The sequence below is a fragment of the Lactuca sativa genome, chromosome 3 (genome assembly GCF_002870075.4).
Source record: "Lactuca sativa cultivar Salinas chromosome 3, Lsat_Salinas_v11, whole genome shotgun sequence".
In the NCBI taxonomy this organism is placed as follows: Eukaryota; Viridiplantae; Streptophyta; class Magnoliopsida; order Asterales; family Asteraceae; genus Lactuca; species Lactuca sativa.
The window spans coordinates 148,108,636-148,129,156 of NC_056625.2; positions in this window are offsets into that span (position 1 = coordinate 148,108,636).

Consider the following 20,521-nt stretch of genomic DNA (forward strand, 5'->3'; position numbering starts at 1 on the left):
AAAAACTTGTTTTCATCATTTTAAGTGTGATTTTTCAAGAAGGGAGGAAGGAGGGTAAGCTAGGAAGATTGAGGAGCTCAGATCTACCACCATTTGATCAGAAGAGTCTACTAGAGGTATAGATCTATGCTCAATCTCGTGTTTATGGTGATATACTTGAATCTAGAGTTTTCTTATGCCTTCTTTAGCTTGGATTCGAAGTATATGAGGTCCCAAGGTGGGGTTCGTCTTACATCTGGACCTTAATAGGTCCAGAGAGTCCCAACCATCCTGCTTTATGTTGTTCCATTGTAGATATAAACCTAGGTTGCCATTTTAGAATCAATTTCACCAAAAGAAGCATTATAGACGTTGCATGAGCGAAAAGATTGGACCTTTATGAGATTATAGAGTATGGTAAGGTCAAATCTATAGGTTAGAGAAACAGATCTGGCCTCAGAAGGTCATTTGAGTGTTACCATGGAAGGAACTCGTCGAGTCCATAAGGGAACTCGGCGAGTTGAGTTGGGGTTGCCCTGTGATTCATGACCAGTGGTTACCCGTCGAGCGGAACGTTCATGACAAGTCGAGTGAGACCTTAGAAGGATTCAGAGGACACGCTTGGACTCGCCGAGTCACCAATCTGCACTCGATGAGTCTGGTCAATGTTTGACCATTGACTAGAGTTGACTTCAGTTGACCTTGGGGTTTTGGTCAAGTTGATTCAAGAGAGGTCAGAGAGGGGTAGAATGCTCTTCTACCCATTATTAGATATGAGAAAATGAGAGGATTTTGATTAGAGATGTTATCCTGTTGATAGGAGGATACTAGGTCGGGGTATTCGAGCACTAGAGTTTATCTGACTTCATATGAGGTGAGTCTTCTCACTATACTTTACCTAGAGTGGTAATTAGAGCTATGTGACAGAGTAATTTGTATGCTATTTATATGATGTGATTTTTATGTGATTTGTGCCATGTATGATTCAGAGTTTACAGAGTTAGGACCGGAAGGTCCACAAAGTTAGGACCAGAGGGTCCACAGAGCTATAGGACTGGAGGGTCCCACTAAGACACATTGACCAGAGGGTCAAACAGAGTTATAGCCTCGAGTGGCTAATATGTGTTGTATATGGTGTTTTGGGGAACTCACTAAGCATTTATGGTTATAGTGTTATGTGTTTCAAGTACTAGCGAGGATCGCGGGAAGGCACCAGCATGATCCGTACACACTAACAGAGGATTGTATTTTGTGATCTTGGGATATGTTTTATTGTGATGATCTTTGACGAACATGAGATTTGAAAATATTGTATGACTTCTATGTTGTTTGAAAAATGAAAAATTGTTTTAAATTTTTATGTTGTTACAAGTTGGTATCAGAGTCTTGGTTTGAGGGATTCGGATGCACCTTCGGGCGTATCTGAACTCAAACTGAGGATTTGAGAAAGTTTTTCATAAAAAGACACAATTTTTCTAAAAGAGTAAAAGACTTTGAGAAAAGTAGAAATGAGCAGTGTATACGATTAGCCAGTGCCCGAACGGTGATTTCCCAAAATACCCTTACATTATGTGTTATTAGATATTATGTGATATGCTATGCATGTTAGAGTAGTCAAGGTATTCATATCTAGGACTAGAGTGGCCTGATTTGTGATGCCTTAGCCTAGGAGATTACCGCTACTATGATATGCTACTATGAGATACTTCGAGAGCGGGTAGGTAGCAGTAAGGAGCTTATGAGTGGCCTACAAGAGAGTAGCCTGTGCGTAGCGAAATATAGAGTACTTGTGATCTAGGATCCTAGGAGGAGGATTTGGAGTGAATGTTGATCCGTTGCGAAAGGTAGTATAGGGCCCGTACTACTGGAAACATCAGATCAGTGAGCAGTCCAAGTAAGAATCCTTAGGTTACTAAGGAGCAAGTAGGGTTGAGTGATCGAGTGCGAGGATACTTGAGCGGGTCTCTGATTTTTTTGTGTTGTGTTTCAGAGACATCACGGTGAGTACGCACCACACTCTAGAGAGCAGCGGTGTCAGCGATGAGGAGATCCGCATGATGATTGATGAGGAGGTGGCTCCGGCCATCCGAGCTGAGATATTGGAGATGTTTGGGTCTATCAAGACCCCGTTCGTCGAGACTTTTGATGAGCGGTACACTAATCTTACTGATGCTAATGTTGTTGCAGCCGTCGCTGCTGCCAGCCCGTAGGGGGTGACTCGTTGTTGTACCGAGAGTTCAGCAACACAAAGCCACTAGAGTTTGATGGGACTCAGGATCCGATAGTTGAGATGAGATGGATCTCTGACATTGAGGGATGCTTCTACATGTGTTCATGTCCGGAGCATCTGAGGGTACGGTTCGTGCTGAACCAGATTCGCTTGGGAGCGAAGGACTGGTGGAAGTTTGTGACGGTGGATTTCACTTCTGCAGAGCTTACCGTAGTGACCTGGGAGAGGTTCACCGTTATGTTTCGTGATGAGTATGTTCCCCTGGTGGAAAGGGAATGGTTGGCCCATGAGTTCTTGACCCTCAAGCAGTGTACTGAGTCTATTACTACGATTACCAGGATGTTTCACGAGAGGGCGATGTTCTGCCCTGAGCATGTGTATTTTGAGTAGGCACGCATGAGTGGATATCTAAGCATACAGAGGAGGGACATTCGCGAGTTCAGGGCGAACTCAACGTACCGGACATTCTCCGAGCTCCAGGAGAATGCTCGGAAGAGGGAGATCGAGCTCAAGACTCAGGCCAGGGAAGAGGCAGAGTCATAGGGGAGGGATCGGCGACCGACTCAGTCCCAACCGCCAGCCAAGTGGGCAAAGCCCACCGATTCGAGACCAGGGAACCAGAGGGGCCGCACTTCTGGTAAGTGTGGCAGGAGTCACGAGGGGATTTGTTGAGAAGGGTCTTGCTACAAATGTGGCAAGGAGGGGCACATATGTTAAGGATTGCCCTGAGGGATTTGTAGTTTGCTTTCACTGCAACTAGACCGGCCATCGGAAGGTTGGGTGTCCACAGCTGCGGGGGTCGGCGCAGGGAGCAACACAGGGATCTGCCCCTGCTGCCGTACGAGCTACCGAGATTCGGCCAGCGAAGGCCGAGGCACCGAACGTGTCACACCCCAAATCCGAGAACGGCGGAATACGTTCTGGGGTGGAGGACGTCATGTCAAGTATCACAACATATGCAGTATAGTAATCAAAGTACAACAACCATTGCATTAATAGTAATAGTTTTACATCGGTTACATGTTATAGTAATATCTAAGTAATTACAGAACATAACATAGATGCAGCTCGGTACTAGGCTGTCTTCACAAAAGTTCCTGGGATGTACCTGTCTATCGCTGACCTGAGAATACAAGTTATTTTGAAAGTGAGTATCAGCATTTTATAATGCTGGTGAGTCCATAAGTATTTAGTGTCTTTTGTATAAACATGCATTTTTATTCAAAATAACTTTATGAAAAGTAGTAGTTTAGAATCTACGGTGTATTAGCGACCTTTCCAGAAAATCCTATATTTTATAATAAAACAATCTTCTAACAAGACCCGACTGATTTACGTTTTAGGGAGTAGTTTTCCCCAAATTACTATCATTACCAAATACAAAATTCACTTTAAAAGAGTAATGAGAAAATCAAAAGTGAAGATACTAAGGGAAGAATAACATATGCCTCAGTAGTAATACTGCTGATTAAGGCAAAGAAATCATAGACTCTAGGAGAGTGTCAAATGAATGATACGCCTGGCTCAGTCTAACAAAAGGAAGCACAAACTCCAGACAGTATCAAATGAATGATACAGCTAGCAAAGTCTAAAACAAAGGGTGAATGTGAACCCGTATGTAACCATGTTGATCGACGATAGAGTATCCGATGACCCTCCAGGTCACACGTAGAGGTAGTGGCATTATGTCACCCATGGGCCTTACCGACGCCGACTGTAGCTAGTAGTCTGGGTGTAGGAGTGTCAGTCCCGTATAAATCTATACACATGATGTTCGCTCTCCTTCCCGGAGACTCTAGTTACACGGAGTTGGCACAATGAAGCGTCGTAGAGGGAAATAGCGTGTCACATTCTGAAGTAAAAGAGAGAGAGATAGAGAGAAATAGAGATTGAGATAGAGACAGAGATAGAGATAGAGATAGAGATAGAGACAGAGATAGAGATAGAGATAGAGATAGAGTCTCCTAACTATTCCTATAATAGTTACTAGGGTTCCCGAAACATGAATAATAGAGGGAGGCCTTTACTACCCAAGGCGATGAATTGGCTGAGAGAGAGAGAGAGAGAGAGAGAGAGAGAGAGAGAAAGAGAGAGCTTTTATGTCCATATATGTTTACATGATATATAATTAATGCTTAAACGACCTTCGGACAGATATTTGATACCCACCAGACCACATCCCAACGAGGAAAAGGAAATAGGGCGAGCTAGCCTTCCTAAGTCCTTTAAACATTATTTATATAATTATACAAATATGGGCATGCATTTAACGAAATAAGAACATAGAAGAAAACTTTGGTAAAACCTTTGGAAAACCTTTACACTTAAAACCATTGTGACTTGATACCATTTTGTAAAACAAGCTTGAAAGCCTTTGGAAATGCTTTGAAAATTTTCATAAACAATTTTTGAATATAATTTGATAAAACAATATAAGTGAAGAAAACCTTCGTTTAAAACACTGATGTGACTAGTTTTGAAGTAAAACATATAGCACGAGAGACAATTTGAGAAAAGATTTAAGCAATTAAAGACGTTTTGGAAAAATCATCTACAGTATTATACTTGGTAAAACAACTGAGAGTGTGATAAATCCTTTTGCATGCGGGTTATTTATCACATATGATTGATATGATAACTAGCATGTTTTAACTTGTATTCCCCCCATAAAAGCATTTAAAAATGTTTAAAAGGTTAATTCAGGGGTATGAACTCACCTGCTGCGGGTGGATCAGACAGGGGTGTCGGTTGGGTGCTCGGTGCCAAGTAGAGACTTGAACACACTTAGTGACCTATTAACATATGATTGTTGGGTTTTGAGCATTCTAACACTCCTAAGTGTACATGCAACCCTAAATACCTTGGATCTATGTTTTCTTTATTATACATGCGAATAAGAACTTCCAAGGTATTATCCTAATCTAGCATATAAAATAATGAATATAACAAGATATAATACATACCTCTTTCATGTAGAAAGTCTTCATGAAGATTGAGTGCCAAGTGCCCCAAGTGTGACACCTCAAATGGTTCACACAATACCAAATACACTTGGAATAACTTGAGAGAATTCTACACTTCATGAAATCGGCTAGCCCTTCTCTAGAATGATACTAGTGGCCAATTTTGTCAACAATAAGATCTTTATATAGTGTTACAATTAGGGTAAACCCTAATTGTCATGAATTTCCATTTCCTTGGATCCATGGGTTCAAATACACCATGGAGCATCCATGGGCCATCCTATGGGTTTTAGCCCAACTTGATTATCCATGGAGTATTAGCCCACTATACAAGTATGGATGATTTACACAATCAACCTATATATTTAATTAGTCTTCTTTTGATCACTTAATTAATCCTAGATTAATTCTTGATCAATACTAATTAAATAATCTTATTATTCTTATTATTAATATACTAGAACTTATAATATATTAATAACCATAAGTGTCTTATTTCTCTCATTATAGTCTATCCAAGTGCATGATGCCATGCAACCCAAATGGACCATGTCGGGTCGGGTCAAGTCTTACCAATTATAGTTATGGACTTAGACATTAATCCAACAGTCTCCCACTTGGATAAGTCTAAAACTAATATTGCGTATGACTTCAGGAACCGACTGGCAATCGTAGCTCTCAAAAGCTTCTGTCGAACTCTGACCTTGTAGATGAACTCTAACCTTTGTCAGTGACTTGTCCATTAGATAAGGGATCATATATTCCTCCATTTTAGATATCATATGGACTGAGACATGGATTATAATCATTCTCTCTGTCCATTTGTTGTTTCCTGATTTCCGATTTATGACGACTGACTAATTGAACAAATCAAATCAGTCCTGGCCCAGTCGAGCACTTCCATTTGTCATCATCAAATCATCGAGGGGCCCACAGATATCGTTTTTATCCCGAAGGTAAAAGGAATGGATAAACTTCGACTCATATGGCTTGTTCTACTACTTGTTGAATCATACACAAAGACACGTTTTTTAGCACCGAGTTACCAAATGCGTTTTCATGCAATCAATGTACTATCAACTCATAGTAACAACTCATATCTCTAGGTTTGAAGAATATAAGATATTATCGTCTCATGATCACTCGTGATAAAATCCATGAAGTGATTCCAATGAGCGCAGGTTGAATCCAATACTCAGAACTTATGAGCACTCATGAGTGTTGTAGCCTTTTGTCCAACACCTTAGACCTCTACAAGCCAACCCATGACAATCTTAATTCATATCTACTTCCAACATATGACCGACTGTGGATGGTTTGAATAACTTAGTCATTCCGGAAGAATAACCTAGTTTATTCGGGAAGTCAAAACATGCAAAATGAAACACAAGAATAATTGAATCCAATATGGTATCAAAACCTATGAACATAAATAAAACACCTTTTATTTATCACCATATGATTACACATTATTCATTGTATACTGTTTCAACTATCAACTTTATTCTTGAATTTAAAACAATAGTTGTCCCATGCTCCAAGCATGTACACTATGTTTTCTAAACACTAGTCATGCCATACACCAAGTATGCATACTATGTTTGTCTATGATCTTTACTTTGTGAACTAGATCAATTGAGCATAACTTCAATGACTCTCTTTTCACACTCCCAAATCCTTACTGCAAATGCAAGAATTCCAAATTCATGTCATTTACTGAAATCTGTTAGATTCTAAACTTATATGCATTGATCCTCTTGTAATGATTATGCATAAAGTCAGAAAGACTTGACAACAATCATTACAGAGTATTCCAAAGGAGATCAGCTCCTTGGAAACATCCTTCTTGCATTAAGTTTCCTAATCTTAAACAGATTGAAAATTCTAACTTTGAAACATTTCCAGATTCCATTTTGACTATCACTTCTGAACAAGAGTTGCCTCCTTACAGACTATGTCAATATGGTCCTTCCAGAATTATCATTATACTTCCAACTGTCCTTGAGCACCCAATCTTTGGAAAACCTTAGATTGTCCCCGACAACTGTTGAATCCTTTTTAGTCACATCCAATTCTAGAGATTTTCCCTTCTTAATGCCCCAGGCATTTGGAAAAACTTAGAAAGGATGAATATAGCACATGTAATTGATCCTATATCCGAAGCATATGGGACACGATTCATGATGTCTTGCATAAAGACTAAACCAGTCTTTTGCTATAATATTTCCATTTCAATTTGCCTAGTTCTCATAATTTAGATTATGAAAAGGAATGCCGTAATCATAATCGAATTTTAGAACGCAAATAATGGACTTATATATAGAATTTCCTTATGTTGAGCCATTCCAACATGAAATTCATATATATCCTTGACTAAATGATTAAAACCTCACGATCTAAGCTTATAGATTTGAGATGAAGTATAATTTCCTCTCCCTTAATTATAGCAAAACAACTCTTTCCGAATTGAAACTTTTGTTTTCTATAATTAACATTGCTAACTTGCAATACTTATCATAATTATCATGCTCCCACTAACATGATGATTATTAGCATAACACTTATGCTCCCACTAGCTTTGACATGTACTCAGAAATCAACTGAATTTCTTACCAAAGTTCAGATTTCTGATACTAGATTGTTTTGATAAAACTTTATCAAAATCATACACCTTCCCTTAGATAGCACACTTGTGTGTCTAAACAATTATGAAGAGGGATGCCGTAATCATAATGGTTAGACCTTTTTGCCACTTCTCACAAGTCCAGGTTAGTGTGCCGGTAAACCACACACGCTCCACTAACGACTTTCACTACTAGAAAAACAGCCTTTTACGATGCTCATTGCGCGTCGTAAAAGGCTCAGACGACGCGCAAATGCGCGTCAAGGAAGGCCCTGTCATAAAGAGAGACGACGCGCTTTTGCACGTCGTCTGTACACGACGCGCATTTACGACGCTCATTTACGACGCGCAATTATGACGCGCGTTTACGACAAACAATGCGTATCATGGAAGGCCCTATCATAAAGGAAGACGACACGCAATTGTGTGTCGTAACCTTACGACGCGCGTGTTAATGACACGCAATGCGTATCAAGAAAACCCCTGTCAAGAAATGCCATGTCATAAATGAAGATGACACACATTGTTGCGTATCATAATTTTAAATGTTTAAAAAAAACATTATTTATATATTTACTAATTTTCAAATTGAATTTGTATTTAATGTCTCATAATAGAAATTGTGACAACCCGATGTTTCGAGACAATGTAATGTAAAACCGATCAAATCTAGATCAAAATATAATTTTCCTAAAATCTTATTTGGGTTAATTAAAGTAGTGGGAATCGTATCAAGGTTTTCGTACATATAAAGAACCCTAAAATCTGACTTCGGATGAAGAAGTTATGAATTTTTGAAGAAATTCTTTAAACACGTCATTTTAATAAATAAATAATAAAAATAATTTCGGAATTTGCCAACGGAATCTAAACGAAAGTTGTAGATCTTGGTCTCACCTTCGCGTGGATATTAAGAACGTCAAAAACGGAGTTCGTATGAGGGAGATATGAATTTTTGAAGTTTATTTAAAATAAATATAAATTTAATTATAAACTCCCGGTATTATCCGAAGGGGAGTCATCGGATAGGACCGAAGTACGCCCTGCGTACCTTCGTACGCCCCGCGTACTCAGATCAAGGGCCTCGGATCGTCCACGTCGCCCTATCCGAGGTTTCCGACCCGTCCGACCCGCCCGTCCGACCGACCCCTCCGACCCGCTGTCCCATCCGACCCGCCGTCCCGTCCGACCCGCCTCCCCACCGATCCGTCCCATCCGAAGCCGAGGCAGTCGAGGCTTCGGTCATTCATGACGTACGCGTACGCGCTGCGTACGAGCGTACGCCCCGCGTACCGAGGCGATTCAGCCTTCCTATAAATAGAATGCGAGGCTTTCCGGAAATTTTGCTCACTTCTCTTTTTTCTCTCACGATCTTGCCTCGATTTCCGTGCCCGTTCAAACCCGAAGCTCTGGTCTTTTTGCTCAAGTCCCGAGGGTCGATTTTACTCCCGAGATTCCCGAGAATCCCGGGAAAAATCCTTTTCCCAAGACGAAACTCTGCCCGGTTTTCCATCTTGCTTTCTTCAATCAATCAAGTGAGTTCATACCCCTTAATTTACCTTTTAAATGTTCTATAAATTCTTTTATATGCCTTCAAGGGGGGGGATACAAGTTAAATACTTATAGTTATTGCTTCAATCACATGTGATTGCATTAATCACATGTGATTAATAACTAGGGAAACCAGTGATTTTATCACTATTCAAACTGTCTATCAAACTGTTTTACTTCAAAATGTTTTCCAAACCCATTTACTTTTCAAATTTATACTACAAATGTGATTTGAACAAATGTTCCTTATACTTAAACTGTGTTAATCAAATCTATGCCTTCAAATTGTTTTATAGATTGTCATCAAGTCGATCTTTCTTTAAAAATAATACTTATGTTTCAAATGTCTTATAAATACTTATTTACGCTTTTATATTATAAATTGCATGTCCATATATGTATAGATGTATAAATAATGTTTAAAGGGCTTAGGAAGGCCATCCACCCTATTTCCTTTTTCTCGATTTGGATGTGGTCTGGTGGGATTTCGGCTGACCATCCGAAGGTCATTTCCATATTAATTATATATCAAATATACATATATAGACATAAAAGTACTTCCATATTCATACGTACTAGACGCACCATTAGTAAGTTACCATCGGGGTAACACAGAATCATACTATTACAACTGCTAGATCAATGAGTCAGTTCATTCATGAGTCTATACTAGGAAGAGAATATATGCAACTATACTATGAGAACATATATACTAGAACGAGAAACATTTCATCACATATGCAAGAATACGATAACAAATGTGATCCACTGTATCGGAGCATGCCTTAAATGTCATGGCCCGAGTTGTAGCCAGAATTCTCTTGGAGGAAGAGCGTTGAGTTTGCGTATAGATCTATACTGGATTGACTATCCTACACCTTGCTGCTAGCCACAGCCGGACCTGCAGGTCTGCGGGTGCCAAACGTCATTCCGTTATTACGACCGTTCTTTATGTCGTTGTTATCAGTCGATAGTATGGTGCAATTATCACATTATACCTTAATATAAATCCGGTTTAAGGAAATTAGTACAGCAGTAGTCACTATAAACTAAGCTACATTACTACAATGATTTACCCATTACATATTTTTAGTGATAACCTCACTTGAATTTTAATGTACAAACTATATTTTGTTAAAAGATAGTTGCACTTGGGAAATTACACACTTTTACAACAAGCGAACATACAAAACAGTTAAAGCCTTGGTAGAAGGCTACTATTTTAGAAAATATAGGTTTTTCTGAGAGATTCAAACTTTTACAAACACTTACATACATGAACTTATATTTGAGACATGTTCAAATGTTTTTGATAAACAAACACCGACATTAAAATACTTATGAACTTACCAGCTTAATGCTGATAAACTCTTTCAAAATAACTTGTATTCTCAGGTCATCAGTAGACAGGTACCGATGCCAGCTTTTGAGATGATGGAGCGCACTCAAGACTCATCATATTATTATTTTGATTTACGTTATATTTTTGGTGTCTAAAACTGTACAGAACACGCTTGTATTAAAAATATATATTTAATGCAATGGATGATGTTGTTTGCTTATTTACATTTACTGTGTTGTGATTACCTTACATGACGTCCTCCGCCCCAGAACGTTTCCGCCGTTCTTGGTTTTGGGGTGTGACAGATTGGTATCAGAGCATTGTTTATAGTGAATCAAGTATATCAACCCATAAAGGATATACTAAACTATAAACCCATTTGGGATTAAACTCTGACCAAGAGTCTATACTTTAAATATTAAAATATTTAATTAAGTATACTAGTCTGCATTCATACTAAAACCAGTGTCACAATGACAAGAACAAAAGTATTACGATTGTTAAATATCACAAGTGAGCTCGGGGATGGATGGTCAGTCCTGGGAATGGCATAGCCTGATCAACTATGCCGGTCTTAGGAGTGATTAGCACATGCCCTAGAATGGTTGTGATAGGTTAACAAGTCTAAAAACTTACCAACCATACTACAAGAAGATCAGTAGAACTTAAGCTAAAAATACTATAGGTGTATTTTGTACTACTAGTTACACGTATACTACATTCTTAGACCTCCCTTCTCGCGTAGATCAAATGGCTAGATTCCATCACGGCGACCCGTACTTTCCAAATAAAGGCAATGCCGGGTGGATCAATGAAGAGCCCGATGATGCGCATCCAATCCCTTTGGATGATCACCTCGCAGAAGGCTTTTCTGATGGATCCTACTCCGAGCCTGAAGTCAACAACCTACCGCTCGTAGGTCAAGCCCGAACAACAATCCTCGACCAGCGTTTTCCAGGTCCTACTCCCTTGTGGGTAAACAACTTGAATCGCTGGAGTGATGAACAGGGTCAACCATTACCATACCTTGGGGACCGAAGCTTTCATAACGTCAGCGATGGTGGCTCTGCTGACCGAGCTCTGCTTGTCATTATCCACAAAATAGCTCGTAAAGTCGAGCAAGGTCGAGCAGCCATCGACCGGGTCATAGAGTTTGATGCCAACTCAGGCGTCAACACAGTCCGCATCCGCCATCTTGAAGAAGACATGGAACGGACCTGGAGAACAAATAAAAACCCTGCAGTAGCAGTTGGCTGCCCCACGAGCTGAAATCTTGGAACTTCGAGCTCGTCAGAAGGCTCAGGAGCGACACCTTCAAGAGGTGTTCCGTCAAGTGCCCGACCTTAGGGCTCGCCCGGGGAATTCCCATCGCCGTTAAACGATGTCTAGTGCATCTCTGTCTTTTGATTAAAGAGTAGTCTTTAACATCTGTGCTCTAAGTAGCACTTGTCTGTAAAATATTTCTAGCTTTCAGTACTCAAATTTGAAATCTAAGAACTGTCAAACTTTTCTATATGGTATGATGTAAGACCTACTGTTAGGTCGATTTTCCCTAAACTTATTACATCAGTAATACCAGTATTATTGAGATCTATCTATCTGTGGGAAAAATCTATACACTTGTGCTTTCCTACTAATATTTCTTATTGTGGTTTCAAGCACTCTTTCAACTGTTGGACTATGGTTAGTTAGTCCATGTGTCAATCTCACGTTGCTTACAAATTGATTCTTACCGTTTTCTTATCTTTATAAACTTATAGCTGAAAGATGCCTCCTCGCAAATCTCCCAGGAATAATCCTGCACCACCACCTCCTCCGCCTCCGGTCATCGATACTGTAGCCCTGAATGCTGCCGTAGCTGCAGCAGTGGCAACTGCCATGGCTCAGTATCACTCTTCTGATGCCAGCACAGGTGGAACCCCTGTGGAATCAACCCTGGTTGAAACCCCTGTGCGCTCGAGAGAGTGCTCATACAAAGATTTCACAAATTGCAAACCGAACCTTTTTACGGCACCGACGGAGTCATTGCCCTCTCGCAATGGCTCGAGAAGACTGAATCAGTCTTCGAAATCAGTTCATGTCCTGCGGCGAGTAAAGTCAAGTACGCCGCATGCACCTTTGAAGGAAAGGCCCTGACATGGTGGAACGGCCATGTTAAGGCATTAACTCTTGTTGTAGCCAACGACATAGGCTGGGAAACAATGAAAGACCTCTTGACTGAGGAATACTGCCCGAGGGGCGAGATCCAGAAACTGGAGTAGGAACTCTGGAACCTGACGATGAAGGGCACCAATGTGGTCGCTTATACTGCCCAATTCAGCGAGCTGGTGGCCCTCTGCCCCAATATGGTTCCCACCGAGGGGAAGAAGATCGAGAGGTACATATGGGGGCTAGTGCCTCTGTATCAGGGGAATGTTCTAGCGTCAAACCCCGCTCCCTTCGACAGTGCCAAACGATTGGCACAACGACTCATTGACCATGGAGTCAAAACCCCTGCAACCACAACCACCCTAGCCATCCCGGAACCCTCCAAACCCGCTGATACTAAGCGGAAATTCTGGGATGAAAAGAAGAAGCAACAGGCTGCCAAAAAGTAGCAAATTGTGGCAATACATGCCGCAATAACCCCTACTGCTGCTACTACTGCTCCGGTGAGTCGGTATGCTGGAAGTTCGCCCAAATGCAACAAATGCAACTACCACCACAACGGCCCCTGCCGTGAAATGCAGTGCTCTAACTGCAACAGGAAAGGACACACCGTCCGATTCTGCAAGTTCCCGGCACAACCTATCAACCAAGTCCCTGGCTCTAGCGCGAGCCCAACCTGCTATGGATGTGGCGAAGCAGGCCACTTTAAGAGGGATTGCCCCAAAGTGAGGAATGCTGGAGGAGCTGGGAGGGTACTAGCTATAGGCCACGGGGAAGCAGTTGCTGACCCGACAGTGGTGACTGGTACGTTCCTCCTCGATAACTCCTATGCATGCATTCTGTTCGATAGTGGAGCGGAGCGAAGCTTCTTAAACCATAAATTTGCTCGCATGCTTAATCAACCACCGCACGCACTCAAAGAACTATTCACAGTAGAAATGGCTAATGGAAAAACTGAAAGTACGAGTAGCATATACTTAGGTTGTACCCTAACTCTAGATAACCATTAATTTCCAATCGACCTCATGCCAGTCTCAATAAAAAGTTTCGACGTTATCATTGGCATGGATTGGTTAAGCCTTCATCATGCCGACATCATGTGCTTCGAGAAAGCAGTCCGTCTAAACCTTCCGTCTATCGAAACTCTTATAGTCTACGGCGACAAACCCGGTGCAAGTCTTCGCATCATATCAAGTATTCAAGCACAAAAATATATGCGTAAGGAATACCATGCATTCCTTGCTCACGTCGTCGACATGAGCCTCGAAACGAAAGAACTAAAGAACATCCCTGTAGTGAGCGACTTCCCCGACATTTTCCCAGAAGAACTACCCGGGTTACCTCCGCAACGACAGGTCGAGTTCAGAATCGACTTAGTCTCGGGAGCTACCCCAGTAGCCAAGTCGCCCTACCGCTTAGCACCGGCTGAGATGCAGGAACTCTCTGGTCAACTTAACGAATTGCTCAGCAAGGGCTTTATAAGACCGAGTTTCTCACCTTGGGGAGCACCGGTCTTGTTCGTTAAGAAGAAAGACGAATCATTCCGTATGTGTATTGACTACAGAGAACTCAACAAACTGACGGTCAAGAATCGTTACCCTCTGCCTCGCATAGATGATCTATTCAACCAACTGCAAGGGGCAAACTATTTTTCTAAGATTGATCTGAGATCCGGATATCACCAGTTGCGAGTGCTTGAGGAGGATGTGCCGAAGACTGCCTTCCGAACTCGTTACGGACATTACGAGTTCGTGGTGATGCCATTCGGATTGACCAATGCGCCCGCAGTCTTCATGGATCTGATGAATAGAGTATGCCGACCTTACTTGGGTCAGTTCGTCATCGTTTTCATTGACGACATCCTGATCTACTCCCGAAGTAAGAAAGAGCATGGCGATCACCTGCGACAAGTTCTAGAGACTTTACAAAAAGAGAAGCTTTATGCGAAGTTCTCGAAATGTGAATTTTGGATTCGGAGAGTTGAATTCTTAGGACACGTAGTAAGCGAAGAGGGAATCCACGTGGACCCATCCAAAATTAAAGCCATTGAGAACTGGTCAGCACCGAAGACGCCTACAGAAATTCGTCAATTTCTAGGTCTCGCTGGCTACTACCGCAGATTCATTCAGAACTTCTCTCGAATAGCGAAACCCCTTACAACCCTAACCCAGAAAGGCGTGGCCTTTGACTGGGAAGAGAAACAAGAAAGAGCGTTCCAAACGCTCAAACGAGCCTTGTGCACCGCGCCAATACTATCCCTTCCCGAAGGAATAGAAGACTTCGTAGTCTATTGCGATGCATCGAATCAAGGGCTCGGATGTGTCCTGATGCAGCGAGGTAGGGTCATCGCCTATGCCTCGAGACAGTTGAAGACACACGAGGTTAACTACACGACCCACGATCTTGAACTAGGAGCAGTAGTGTTTGCTCTGAAGATCTGGAGACACTACTTGTATGGAACGAAGAGCACTATCTTTACCGATCACAAGAGTTTACAACACATTTTCGATCAAAAGGAGCTCAACATGAGACAACGACGGTGGGTCGAGCTACTCAGTGATTACGAATGCGATATTCGTTATCATCCGGGTAAAGCCAACGTAGTAGCAGACGCCCTAAGTCGGAAGGAATATTCTGGTCGCAAAGTCAAGTTATTATCGATAACCATCCATTCACACCTGACTAAGCAAATTCAGGCGGCTCAACTTGAGGCCATGAAACCTGAAAATGTGTCAAGTGAATCCCTTAGAGGAATGGACAAGAATTTAGAAGCCAAGAGTGACGGAGCTTTATATTTCATGAACCGGATCTGGACACCGAAACACGGTGGTTTCCGAGACTTGGTCATGACCGAGGCGCATAACACTCGGTATTTCGTCCACCCAGGTTCAGATAAGATGTATCTGGATCTTAAGAAGCTATACTGGTGGCCTAATATGAAAGCAGAGATTGCTACCTTCGTAAGTAAATGCCTTACTTGCGCAAAGGTTAAGGTCGAGTACCAGGAGCCCTCTGGTTTATTGCAACAACCAGAAATCCCGGAATGGAAGTGGGAGCGGATCACTATGGATTTCATAACCAAGTTGCCCAAGACAACGCGTGGACTTGACACCATATGGGTCATCGTTGATAGATTGACCAAGTCTGCACACTTCCTGCCTATCAAAGAAACCGACAAGATGGAGAAACTTACGAGAACATACATTAGGGAAATCCTACGGCTACATGGTGTACCTATGTCCATTATCTCCGATAGAGATAGTAGGTTCACCTCAAGATTTTGGCAATCACTACAACATTACCTAGGAACGAGGCTGGACATGAGCACAACCTACCATCCTCAGACCGACGGACAGAGTGAGAGGACCATCCAAACACTGGAAGATATGTTGCGAGCCTGCGTGATTGACTTTGGGAAGGCATGGGATGCTCATTTACCCCTTGTCGAGTTTTCCTATAATAACAGTTATCACACGAGCATCAAGGCTGCTACATTTGAAGCTCTCTACGGCCGAAAGTGCAGATCCCCTCTGTGCTGGGCTGAGGTGGGTGATACCCAATTAGCCGGGGGGCAAGCTTCCGACAGTAATCTCACCGGTCCGGAGATCATTCGGGAAACGACAGAGAAAATCGTTTAGATCCACGAACGATTGAAAGCCTCTAGAGACCGACAGAAGAGCTACGCTGATAAACGAAGAAAACCTTTGGAATTTCAGGTGGGAGACCGAGTCCTTCTCAAAGTCTCACCCTGGAAGGGTTTGATACGCTTCGGCAAGCGTGGGAAACTAAATCCAAGGTATATAGGGCCTTTCGAGATTCTGGCAAGAGTCAGCCCCGTAGCTTACAAACTCGACCTACCAAACGCACTTCGTAACGTGCATTCTACATTCCACGTATCTAACTTGAAAAAGTGTCTACCCGACGAGACTCTTGTAATCCCACTCGACGAGATCGAGATCAACGAGAGCCTCAACTTCGTGGAAGAACCTGTAGAGATCATGGACCGTGAGGTCAAGCAGACAAAGCAAAGCCGTATCCCTATCGTGAAGGTTCGCTGGAATGCTAAGCGAGGACCGGAATTCACTTGGGAACGTGAGGATCAGATGAAACTGAAATACCCTCACCTTTTTGCTTAGTTATTTGTAATTTCTTACTTGCTTAAATTCTAATTTCGGGACGAAATTTCTTCTAACGGGGGGATGATGTGACAACCTGATATTTCGAGACAATGTAATGTAAAACCGATCAAATCTAGATCAAAATATAATTTTCCTAAAATCTTATTTGGGTTAATTAACGTAGTGGGAATCGTATCAAGGTTTTCGTACATATAAAGAACCCTAAAATCTGACTTCGGATGAAGAAGTTATGAATTTTTGTAGAAATTCTTTAAACACGTCATTTTAATAAATAAATAATAAAAATAATTTCGGAATTTGCCAACGGAATCTAAACGAAAGTTGTAGATCTCGGTCTCACCTTCGCGTGGATATAAAGAACGTCAAAAACGGAGTTCGTATGAGGGAGATATGAATTTTTGAAGTTTATTTAAAATAAATATAAATTTAATTATAAACTCCCGGTATTATCCGAAGGGGAGTCATCGGATAGGACCGAAGTACGCCCTGCGTACCTTCGTACGCCCCGCGTACTCAGATCAAGGGCCTCGGATCGTCCACGTCGCCCTATCCGAGGTTTCCGACCCGTCCGACCCGCTGTCCCATCCGACCCGCCGTCCCGTCCGACCCGCCTCCCCACCGATCCGTCCCATCCGAAGCCGAGGCAGTCGAGGCTTCGGTCATGCATGACATATGCGTACGCGCTGCGTACGTGCGTACGCCCCGCGTACCGAGGCGGTTCAGCCTTCCTATAAATAGAATGCGAGGCTTTCCGGAAATTTTGCTCACTTCTCTCTTTTCTCTCACGATCTTGCCTCGATTTCCGTGCCCGTTCGAACCCGAAGCTCTGGTCTTTTTGCTCAAGTCCCGAGGGTCGATTTTACTCCTGAGATTCCCGAGAATCCCGGGAAAAATCCTTTTCCCAAGACGAAACTCTGCCCGGTTTTCCATCTCGCTTTCTTCAATCAATCAAGTGAGTTCATACCCCTTAATTTACCTTTTAAATGTTCTATAAATTCTTTTATATGCCTTCAAGGGGGGGGGGGGGATACAAGTTAAATACTTATAGTTATTGCTTCAATCACATGTGATTGCATTAATCACATGTGATTAATAACTAGGGAAACCAGTGATTTTATCACTATTCAAACTGTCTATCAAACTGTTTTACTTCAAAATGTTTTCCAAACCCATTTACTTTTCAAATTTATACTACAACTGTGATTTGAACAAATGTTCCTTATACTTAAACTGTGTTAATCAAATCTATGCCTTCAAATTGTTTTATAGATTGACATCAAGTCGATCTTTCTTTAAAAATAATACTTATGTTTCAAATGTCTTATAAATACTTATTTACGCTTTTATATTATAAATTTCATGTCCATATATGTATAGATGTATAAATAATGCTTAAAGGGCTTAGGAAGGCCATCTACCCTATTTCCTTTTTCTCGATTTGGATGTGGTCTGGTGGGATTTCGGGTGACCATCCGAAGGTCATTTCCATATTAATTATATATCAAATATACATATATAGACATAAAAGTACTTCCATATTCATACGTACTAGACGCACCATTAGTAAGTTACCATCGGGGTAACACAGAATCATACTATTACAACTGCTAGATCAATGAGTCAGTTCATTCATGAGTCTATACTAGGAAGAGAATATATGCAACTATACTATGAGAACATATATACTAGGACGAGAAACATTTCATCACATATGCAAGAATACGATAACAAATGTGATCCACTGTATCGGAGCATGCCTTAAATGTCATGGCCTGAGTTGTAGCCAAAATTCTCTTGGAGGGAGAGCGTTGAGTTTGTGTATAGATCTATACTGGATTGACTATCCTACACCTTGCTGCTAGCTACAGCTGGACCTGCAGGTCTGCGGGTGCCAAACGTCATTCCGTTATTACGACCGTTCTTTATGTCGTTGTAATCAGTCGATAGTATGGTGCAATTATCACATTATACCTTAATATAAATCCGGTTTAAGGAAATTAGTACAGCAGTAGTCACTATAAAACTAAGCTACAGTACTACAATGATTTACCCATTACATATTTTTAGTGATAACCTCACTTGAATTTTAATGTACAAACTATATTTTGTTAAAAGATAGTTGCACTTGGGAAATTACACACTTTTACAACAAGCGAACATACAAAACAGTTAAAGCCTTGGTAGAAGGCTACTATTTTAGAAAATATAGGTTTTTTTGAGAGATTCAAACTTTTACAAACACTTACATACATGAATTTATATTTGAGACATGTTCAAATGTTTTTGATAAACAAACACCGACATTAAAATACTTATGAACTTACCAGCTTAATGCTGATAAAGTCTTTCAAAATAACTTGTATTCTCAGGTCATCAGTAGACAGGTACCGATGCCAGCTTTTGAGATGATGGAGCGCACTCAAGACTCATCATATTATTATTTTGATTTACGTTATATTTTTGGTGTCTAAAACTGTACAGAACACGCTTGTATTAAAAATATATATTTAATGCAATGGATGATGTTGTTTGCTTATTTACATTTACTGTGTTGTGATTACCTTACATGACGTCCTCCGCCCCAGAACGTTTCCGCCGTTCTTGGTTTTGGGGTGTGACAGAAATAAAATACCATGTGTTTTATACTAACAATTGGAATGAAGAATGCAACACTTGCATTTGCAGCATCATATCTCTTTCAGCTTGAGCTTTCTTTTCGTCTTCTAACTCTAGAGATATTCCCTTTCATCATCAAACCTGTAAACACAACACAAAATCACTTGTCATTTTCATTCTACTTTTAAAATTAATTCTTATTAGAACATTCTACTTTTAAAATTAATATTTATTATAGAAAACAAAACATGTACAACAATTAAAGAAACCCATGACTAAATTCTCCTTTGACAATCTCCTTTGACAACTTCCTTTCTAAGAGAATAACCTGAATGCAGGAACTTTGACAGGCAACAGGGCATGGAAGGACTTCTCTTTCTATCACAACTCTTGGTTCATAAGAGATCAACTGTGAATGCAAAGATGCTTTAATGGTGAAAAGATACTAATAAAATACTTATGTCTTAAGCTCTTAATCTGGAATCATGTGAGGCTGAATGTATATATTTCTTTTACAGATTGAAGCTAAGGAACACTGGATGAAAGGTTGCTAAAAAGCTACTCCATCACTTGTCATCTGAACAGGAAAATCGATTATATCTGCTCCATCTGAAACAACTTTTCTGTATGCTGAATCACTACACCCTGGAAACTCCCCACTTGCTCCTTCAAATGAGATAATTAAAGGCTTTCCTTTTCCTGAAGCAACAAGGGATTTAATTTACGATTTATGATGAACATATATAAATGTCAAATGATTATGTATAAAATGACACACCTGGCTGAGAATGTTTTTTTCCCAATATGAGAAAAACAACCTGCATGGTTGTAGAAATATTAGCTTATGAAAATAGAATGTTATTTCTTGCATTCAACCTTTTTCAATATATGCAGAATCATATCATGAGATTTAAAGGGTTCAAAACTTAC